Below are 9,516 nucleotides of genomic sequence, written 5' to 3' on the forward strand. Positions count from 1 at the left end.
ATCTACTTGCATTTAAAGCAAGTGGCTAAGAATACTAGAGAGCTCCCACTCCCTCAAAACTTGACCTTCTCGGTTCACCCAGGGCGCTTTCCTAGCTGGGGTCACCATAGCAATGCACCGGGTGTATATAGGAACCCGGCTTCCAAAAAGCCCCTGCCTGCTCCCCGGCTCTCAGGCTCCCCGGGGCATGAGCCCAGGGCAGACACCACACTCCCCACATACGAGAGGACAAAGAGCAAAGGTCAATATTGCAATACGGGCCAGCTCAGGAGGGAAATACAGGGGCAGAAAGCCCCAGAAAGTAACCCGAGTGCCCATGGCTGTCGACAGCCAGCCTGGGGGTGTGAGAAGCAGGACAGGAACGGGCGCACCCTCTCCTAAGGAGGGGGTGCAAGCCACACTTCCCCCGGCCCCTTCTAGAGACTTAGAGGCGTGATTTCACTCCGGGGGCCGTCTCCCATCTTCCTTATTGAGCCCTCCTGCAGGTGCCAGGGAGAGAACGAAAGCAGGGAGGGGGGAGCAGGGAGGAGAGGGCCGTTGCCCCCCCACCCCCAACACCTCAGGCGGTAGGGAAGAGCTGGTGGGGGCTGCTGGATGTGGGGGGCAGGGAGCAGCTGAACGTGGCCGCCCACATTTGGAGGGCCCACACACGGCAGCCAACGCAGTCGTGGGTCTACCAGATGGCAGAACAGCTGATGGACAAGCCACAGGGTCACTTGTTCATTCACACACGGACCACGGAGGCGCGCACACCGGAAACACCACAGCTGCCTCCCCAACACGAACCAGACCCAGCCGTGAGCCCAAGGCCGTGGGTGTCTGCCAGCTGGGGGTGCAGATGTCCAGCCAGTGGCCAGAGAAGGGCAGAGGCAGGAGCCAAGAAGAAACTGTCAGCCAGCTCTGGGCTCTGGATGACCAACTGACTCCTCCCAAGCCTCGACTTGTTCATCTGCTAAATGGGCCCATGTACGTAGACTCACAAGGAAATGAAATGCCAGGAAGAGCTAGGACTAGGCCCCATGACAAGCCCTCGGTAAATGCTACCTGGTTTTATCAGGAGGCCGACTTGGAATAAAGGGGTCCGGCTTCAAGCCCACAGAGCCCACCCTGAAGTCTCCCGCAGCAAAGCCCCAGAGACCACACTGATCTATTCCCCCTGCAGACAGGCCTGGGCTCTCCCAGAATCTCAGAAAATTCTGGTAGATTCTAAACCTTCTTTGCCTTCCCGCCGTGAGCCAGACTGCAGTGAAAACCTCCACCCACTCTGGTCATTTCAGTCCCAGGCCTCTTTAAGCAGCCGCTGCCAGCTTGGCGGGGGGTTCACAGTGACTCAGCCCCAGCCTCAAAGAAGCTGGAAGCTCAGCCAGGACATGGCTGTGGCCCCTGAGCCCGGCTGCAGACAAAGCCGGCCTCCAGAGCTCACCCCACTGCCTCACAGGCAACAGAGTCCCCGCCGCCCTCCCTGGGTGCCCACTCAGGACAGCTGTGGCGTCCTTAGGGCTCGAAGGCAAGACAACTGCCCGCCAGGACCCCAGGAAGAAATCGGGCGACTGGCAGAAAGGGGGGTGTTTGCGCGTCTCTTCCTACTCCCCTCTAAGCAGCTTATCTGGGTGGAGAGAGCTCTGCCTACTTTCTCTTGGCTAAGGAGGACCGGGGAGGAAGCCGCAAAGCCAGGTACAAAGCCCGGTTCAACCCAGGAGCCCACTTTGCTCCTAAGTGGCCTATTTCCACCCGTTTCCAAGCAACAGGGCACCAGTCCCCTGGGAGCTTATCCCAGCGCCAAGAAACCAAGGGGCGGGGATGGTGGCTGACTCCCGAACAACAGCCGGTGGGGGGCTCTGACGTACGGGGGAGAGGACGTTCTTACCCGGAGCCCCCAAACCCTGCCAGTCCCTCACAGCTGGAGAAAATGAAGTCCAATCTCCAAGGCCCCGGACAGCAGCTGAGGCCAGCGGCCCGCTCTCTGATTTGGTCAGGCCCGGGGCCCCCAGGTACGCTCAGGGCCAGGCCCTATCGGGAAGGGCAATGCAGGGCTGCCTGGCCCGCTGTGCCTGCAGGCAGTGGCCCAAGTCTAGCTGAGTCAGGTCCTCCTTAAACCACAGGGGCAAAGACCAGCAATAGTCACTCAACTCCCCCAAAGGAAGCCCAGTTCCCTGCGAATGGGGGACTCTGGGACCTCGCCTGCTGGCCACGCCTGGCTCTGCCTTCCCGGTTCTCACACCTGAGTGTTCATCAAACTCAAGTGGCTCCAAACTGGATTGGGGGTGGGGTGGGGGGCTACTTTAGGAAGGGAGCTTTGCATTCCAAAGGAAAAGCCACCAATGTTGGAGAAGGCTGGTCTCACTCTATGTAAATCAGACCTCCCAAAGTCTGAGTTGCAAACAAAAACCCACAGGTTCACCTAAAAAAACACACACATGCACACACGAGGGAGAAAATAAGAAGGAAAGTCACATCCTTTTTTTGCTACACTGGAACTCATTTTCTCTTTCAAATGGAAATAAAAAGTCGCTCCCCGCAGGAAACGAGAGTGGGTTCAGTTCCAATGGCCAAGCTGGGCGGGGGTCTGGGCCTGGGGAGCCCGCGGCAAGACGCCTGCCCCCTCCCCGCCCCCGCTCCTAAGAGACCCTCACTCCTGCTCTCATCCTGCAGGGCACACAGGCCCGACAAGGGAGCCGCGGGTGTGGAAGCAAAGTCCGCAACCCACTCACAGCAGCAGCGCCTGGGCCGGCCAGCCCAGCTGGCCCCAGCTCGCACAGAAGGGCCTCGGGCCCTGGCGGAGTTTCACTGAGACTGTGTCAGGCCACAGACAAACCGAAGCCACCCACAGGGGACTGGACTGTACACCCCTAGGTGACTCTTCCTGGAGCCCGCCTGTACGGTGAGGTCAAGCAGGCCTGCTTACCCATGTCCCAGGGTCAGCCCTGCGGGAGGGAAGCCGGGAGTCAGGAACAGTCTAACGGGGACGCATTTCCAAAATGGTGGCACCAGAAGAGTGGCCAAGGAGAGTGGCCAGGCCGTCCTGGCTCAGGGTGAAAGCCAGGCTTTTTCCTTGGCACAAACCGAGTTTGGAACTCTCCAGAATCCTGGAGACCAGCAAATGCCCCTGACGCGTGATACATCACAGTCCCCGGCACTTTCTAGATGTCACCAATACCCTAGAGCGGTGAAGATGGAGGAGGAGCCTGCCCTAAACCTTACAGCAAGCAGCCACACACAGCGGCTTCCAGACTACTGGAGAGCTCATTCATGCCGCCCTGCAGGAGGGACACTGCCATCCCCACATCACAGAGGGAAAACCTCAACTCACGGGGCAAAGTGATGCAGGAAGAAAATGCCCAGGTGACCCCACACTCACCCCCCCGACACTGTCCCGTCCACTCGACAATTACAACCTGGCTGGACAGTGAGCCAGGCCAGGAGCCCAAGGAGAAGGCTGCCCCACACGTCACATGTCAGCTTCCCGCCAGGAGGGTGGCAGTAACTGCAGGCAGCCAGATGCCAGGGACTTGGAGGTGCTGGTGTGCAGAAGGGTCCCCATGCGGAGTCCCCGGGGCGGCCCAGTGCCCCTGCCCAGCCTGGCAGAAAGGGAAAACCTGGGCTGTTGATGACAGATAAAGGGCCTTCCCATGTGCCAGGGTGGGTCTCCAGCAACTAACTGGCCCCTGACCCCAGCAGAAAGCAAGAGGAAATCTCCAGAACCTCAAAGCCATCAGGCTAAGCGGAAGGAGGCAGGCCCCAGAGGCCACATCATATGTAATGTCCAGAACAGGCCCATCTGTTGAGACAGAAAGTCGATGAGTAGCAGCAAGGGCGGGGTGCGGGGCTGGAGGTGACAGCTAACAGGTGCAGGGTTTCCCTCGGGGCGGGCGAGGAACTTGTTCTGGAACTAGAGAGGTCGGGAAGGTCTTAACACCACTGAGGCGCGGTCAAACCATGACGACGGGCAACTTCATGTCCTATGTAGTTCGCATTTTAAAAGAAGAATGAATCCCTACAGAATTCTTGAAGAAGCCAGACCGCACAGCCAGGTCTCAGCTGCCAGGACCCTGAGGAGCCTCCAGCCTTCACCTGAGACCCTCAAATGTGTAATCTGGGTGTCTGGGGGAGCAGGGGCAGGGGGCGCCAAGGCGCGACAGGCCACCAGCCTTCCGGCTCCTTCTGAAGCGGCCTGGGGAACAGGAAGGCAGGGCTCCCAGCCGCCCCCGGAGCTCCAGCCCTGCACCCCGGGCGGCGCCCCCCTGGCAGGCATCTCAGTTCCCTTCCTGGGGCATAGAGCCCAGTGCCCTAGTCTGCATCACTGAGTCAACAACAATTTATCTACTCTGGGCAAACAAGGCAGCTGTAAGTGGCGGAACTCTGACAATATTTAATGACTCAGGGGGTGGGGAGGCCTTGCAGGCTGGAGCAGGGCAGGCAAGGAAAGGAACCAAGAGCAGGCAGAAAACTCCAGGGGAAATTCCATGGGGGGGAAGATAAAAGAGGCTGTAAAGCAATTTTGACAGGTTAACAGACAGGTAATATTCCAACGGTGTTTACTTAACCAGGCTAGCACTCCAGGCCACCCCAAGGAAGCCGACGCTGAGAAGCTCAGCCTCTCAGGGCTCGGCGGAAACAAAGATCTAGTCAGAGAAAACCAAATAACAGCCAGTCAGAGGCCAGCAGGGCGGCAGGCCGCTCCCCCGGCTCAGAAGCCACCGGAGATGCTTCCTGGAGACGATCTGGAGAGATAACTTCTAGCAGCTTGAGCTGCAGCAACCGCCACCTGGGAGCACAGGCTGGCTCTTCAGGGCATCCCCCTGCAAAGGTGGGGTGCAGGAGATGGGGCAGGACCCCCCTGCATTCCCCCTTCAAGGCAGACCAGTTCTCCCTCTCTTAGTCCTAGAAAGGGGCCTGGCAGATGCCTCCATCTATGCCAGGGCTGTTGGTTGGCTCAGGGTGCACAGCCAGCGATGAAACTCAACCCCAACCTATCACCAGGCTGGCACCCTGCTTCCGCCCCCCTCGCTGCCACCCATGGGGCGAGAGCCTTCATCTGCACGGCCCTCATCTGCAGAATGGGCCGGGCTTCTCCCAGCCGTTTAGTGTGTGATGACTTAAGACGGGGGATGTGTCATGCAGTTGATGTCGATCTTAACGCTGAATAAAAAATGAGTAAGTATGGGGAACAATGAACACCAAGAGGCTTAACCGAGGCGCGCTTACCTGCACCTAGCAGGTTCTCACTCCTGAGAACTCAATACCTGAGATTTTCTGGACAGCGCCCCGCCCACCTGCCAGATTCTGAATGCAGAACCCAGCGCAGGCTGAGAGCGGCTTTGGGTTTTAAGCTGCAAGAAGGCTGTCGGGCCGCACAGCCCTCCCCACTCCCACTCCCCACCCCCTGCTCTCACGACAAGAAGGCTGTCGGGCCGCACAGCCCTCCCCACTCTCACTCCCCACCCCCTGCTCTCACAGAACGGGGAGAAAACTCCTCCTGGGGCACAAAGAGGCGCCAGGCTGACGCACCCAGGACCCCTGAAGCCCCAGCTGTCGCCCTGGGGTCTGGGTGCCACGTGCTGTGTTCCGGGGGTGTGTGAGAGGGTCCAGGGCACCGACGAGGCGCCAAGGACCCTGATTTCATTTCCCAGGGGGCTCCCTGGCCTCTGTTACAGGACACTATTTTGAGGCTGGATTATATATTTTTAGGTTATTTGGAAAATCATTGTGGCTTTAAATAATAAAATTCTGAGTGACATCTGTCAGCCCCAATTACCCAGAGTCTGCTAAGCGGGGTTTTCTTTCTTTCTCATTTTTAAAAGTGCAATGAAGTAAGCGTTACCCAGAAAGGGTGGTAAGAGTCCGCAGGGGTATGTATTAAACACGCTCTTGAAACTGGTCCCCAAGGCGAGGGCCCAGGCCTGGCTCTGGTCCGAGGTGTGTGCCCAGCCGCTGAGCTGGCAGACGCGGCGGGAACTGAGACTGCAACAAAGAACCCCAAGTTTACCTTCATCCTGCCAAGGGGGAAGCAGAGACCGAGGAGGCCTCCCGAGCCTCCCAGCACGCTCCGGGTCACCTACGAGGCCCTCTCGTTGCACATTCCACGGCGTGAGGGCCGGCAAGCCTCTGCCGCTGCGCAGGCCAAGACGCCACCTCAGACTCACTCAGACACCACGCGACTCTGCCCTGTCCGAGGCCCTCAGGATGCAAAACATCCCCACCCAGGAAAGCACCTTCCGCTCGCCACGGGAGGCTTAGCTGGCACAGGCGGGGGTCCAGGCCATCCTGAGACTGGCTTCGGCATTCTCCGCCTGGGAGAGCAAACACCTTCACCAAAGCACCCCCCCCCCGCCCCTCATTCCCGGGTGCAGCCCCGGACCCTGGGGGACACTACAGAGACCACCACGGATGCTGGCATCTAAGCCCTGAGGCCCTAACTACCACGTGCACACTGGAAAGGAGAGAAAAGGGGCCAAGACCCAAACTCCACGTTGGGGGGTGGGCAGGAAGAAAGGGGCATCGGCAGCGACGTCGGAACTGGTCTCTGGCTGTTAAAACAGAATCCTTTCTCGCCCACAAGAGTTTTGTGGACACACACTCAGCGTCCACACTCACCCTCGCCAGCGGGGCCGCGACCCAGCAGCCAGGGCCGGCAGAGGGCTGAAGAACCTGTGATGAATAGAGCAGTTAGCACAGTGACTGCTTCAACGGGTGGGCGCGGGTGACATGCACAGCACAGAGAGAGGACAGGGGCGGGCGTCCCGTCTGAGCTGATGGGAGCCCGTTGTGAAAGCCTCTGGGCTCTGAGCACCTTCCCCGGTAAGGACACCGTGACACAGGAGGACAGGTGACGCGCCAGCTGTGGCCAAGGGGAAGCTCGGGAGCCCCGAGGGGCCTCCCCAGAGTCCAAGGAGAATTAGCAGAAAGGCTGGCGCAGCTTTCACCTGCTTGTCCTCCCCGGTATCTTCCAGACTCTTGAAATGGTGTTTGCAGGCCTTCCAGCTCCCCCCAAAACAGATCCAAAGCCCCGTGCCAAAAGCCTGAGGTCGACACGAACGGAGAGGGCAACAGAAGGTTCCCGCGTCCCAGCCGCCTTGCTAACAGCTGATGCCCAGGCCACGTCACTGTTTGTGACCTTTAAGCCCAGGTTAAACAGCACCAACCCCATTCTGAAAATCTGGGGCCGGTGGCTCGCCGAAAGAGAGACGCGCGAGCCACACCCTGCAGCTCTCTGCACAGTGGGCCCTGGGAATGAGGAATCTCCTCCGGGCCACTCTCGCCCTGCTGAGCTCTGCCTCCCCCCACCCTCCAAAAACTCTGACCACACCTGGTGCTCCCCTGAGCAAGGCAGGGGCGCAGCAGGGCAGGAACACGGGGGTGCTCAGGACACCTGAGACCAGGCGGACTCCGGCCCCGGGGCACTCGCACTCCAAAAGCTCAAAGCTGTCATGGCCACCCGTGGGGCAGTGTCCGGCCTCTGCAGGGAGGAATCCAGCTACTGCTACTGCCTGCGTGGACCTGGAGGCTCAGGCACTCAGACCAGGCACAAGGGCGCAAATCTTGCACAATTTCACTCACACGCGGCTCCGAGGAGGCTCAGTCCCCAGAGCCAGAACGCAAGGCCGGCTGGGAGCCAGGGAGAGTCACCGCTTCATGGCGACAGAGGTTTGCTAAGCGAAGAGACTTCGGGGCGCACGACAGCAGTGCAGGCACAGCCATGGGGTGCACTTAAGCCGCTGAGCGGAGCCCCTCAAGGTGGTCAAAGCGGTCCATTGTATGTTAGAGCTACTTACTGCAATTACAAATAAACAAGGGGGTCCCTACACTACATTCCTGCTCGCTTCTCCCCAGCAGGGCGAGGAGAAAGGAGATCCACGCCAGACCCCATCACAAAGCCATGGTCCCCACGCCTCCGTCTCCACTGGCCCGGACGCCAGACCGGGAACCAGCACGCAGGAAGGCAAGCAACCCCCTCCCCACCTCCCCCGCACCCTGAGAACCTTCCTGGAGGGGAAAGGAAAGTCATGTCATCCACCCAGTGCCCTCTGCTCCCGGGACCAAGCCGCAGCCCTGGGAACACAAACGGAAATAATGCCATTCACGCCGCAAGGCCAAACCCCGCCAGTGTTTGGGGAGGACGCAGAGAAGGAAGGAAAAGGCAGAGAAACTGACCGCAAGGCGCCCCAGGCAGCGCTGGGCCAGGCCCTCCCTGTGTCCCCGCCTGCTGGCCGGCAGGCGGTAGCTCTGAGGGGACTGCAGCCTCTGCCCCCTCTCTGGCAGACTGCCCCACGGACACGAAGATGCTTAGCCAGAGACACGGGGCAGCTGGGGGAGCCGCTCCCCAAAGGGAGCCATATATGTGCCTGAGATTGATGTTGCCCCTACAGGAAATAAAATGTATGATTTATCAGGAAAAGCCTCGGGCTAGAACTCAGGCCAGGTTAAAGTCCAAAATGAGTTTGAAATGGGTTTTCACGGTGTGGTCACCGCAAGGTGGTCAACCCACTGGGGTTCTGGAACCATCTTTCTCTGATGGGAGCCGGCTGTTGGCATCAATCATCAGCACAATTCTCCACAGATGCTTCTGGGGTGGGGACGGGGACTGTGACCAGGGCTTATGACAGGGCACCTTCCAGACTGCTTTTGGGCCACGTAAACGGACACGTATGTAAAAGTCCACCAAGCTGTGCATCTAAGATGTGTCTGACTGATCCACGTTCCTTTTCTGTAACGGTTCATAGGCATTTCTTTTCCTAAAGATTTATTTATCTATGCATACAGAACTGGGGTACAGGCTCTGGCAGGGGCAGCGAGAGGATTCACCAGAGGCAGAGTGGGGAGCAGAACAGGGCGAATGATGAAATACTCTGCTGAGGGGAGCAGCGGGGAGACAGGAGAGATCTGCCGCGCCCTGTGGGTCACTCCGGGCGGGGATCAAACTCACGCTGAAGTGGCTTTAGCTCCTTAGTGCTGTGCTTCAACCCGCTGCGCCACCAGGGAGCCACATATGCATTTTTAAACCATCACACAGGCATTCTGTGCCCAACCAGATCCCAGCTGCTTGTTTTAAATGGCCGCGAGCAGCAGCTCCTGCTGAACCCCCACCCCGATGCTCCCAGCAGGTCATCTGGAGGGAGAAGAGTCATTGGAATTCACTTCGAGTAGCCCCTTTCCTGTTTGGACGGGTCCTGCCAAGCAGGCATTGAGAGGCGTGACAAACCCCGGCTCCGGCCCAGCCGCTCCCGGCCCGAACGTGCCGCAGCCGCCAGAACAGCCAGGCCCTCCCCACCTCTGGCCAGAGCTCACCACCGGCTCTACGCCTGCCCGCGAGGGCCGCTCCCTGCCCGCCCGCCCCTCCACGGGTCTCTGGGCCCTGGAAACCCACACGCTCATCCACAGAGCCTGTCTGGGGCCACACCGCGGCCAGGAACTGCGCGACTCGGGCCCAGCCTCAAAGGTGGCCCCAGGAAAACACACCTGCGGGTAAACAGTGCCGGCGGGGGCTGCCGCCCCCCACCGGGCCCCGCGGGGAGCTGC

The 9,516-nt window shown here is 59.6% G+C and overlaps 1 long non-coding RNA gene across 1 annotated transcript in view; it reads right to left on the bottom strand.

Moving 5' to 3' along the window:
- The window catches only part of LOC105854420, a 151,074-nt gene that overhangs the window by 88,951 nt on the left and 52,607 nt on the right, over nucleotides 1–9,516 (bottom strand). The window lies entirely within an intron of this gene.

Source organism: Condylura cristata, unplaced genomic scaffold, assembly GCF_000260355.1.
Source record: "Condylura cristata isolate star-nosed mole 26May11 unplaced genomic scaffold, ConCri1.0 scaffold00038, whole genome shotgun sequence".
In the NCBI taxonomy this organism is placed as follows: domain Eukaryota; kingdom Metazoa; phylum Chordata; class Mammalia; order Eulipotyphla; family Talpidae; genus Condylura; species Condylura cristata.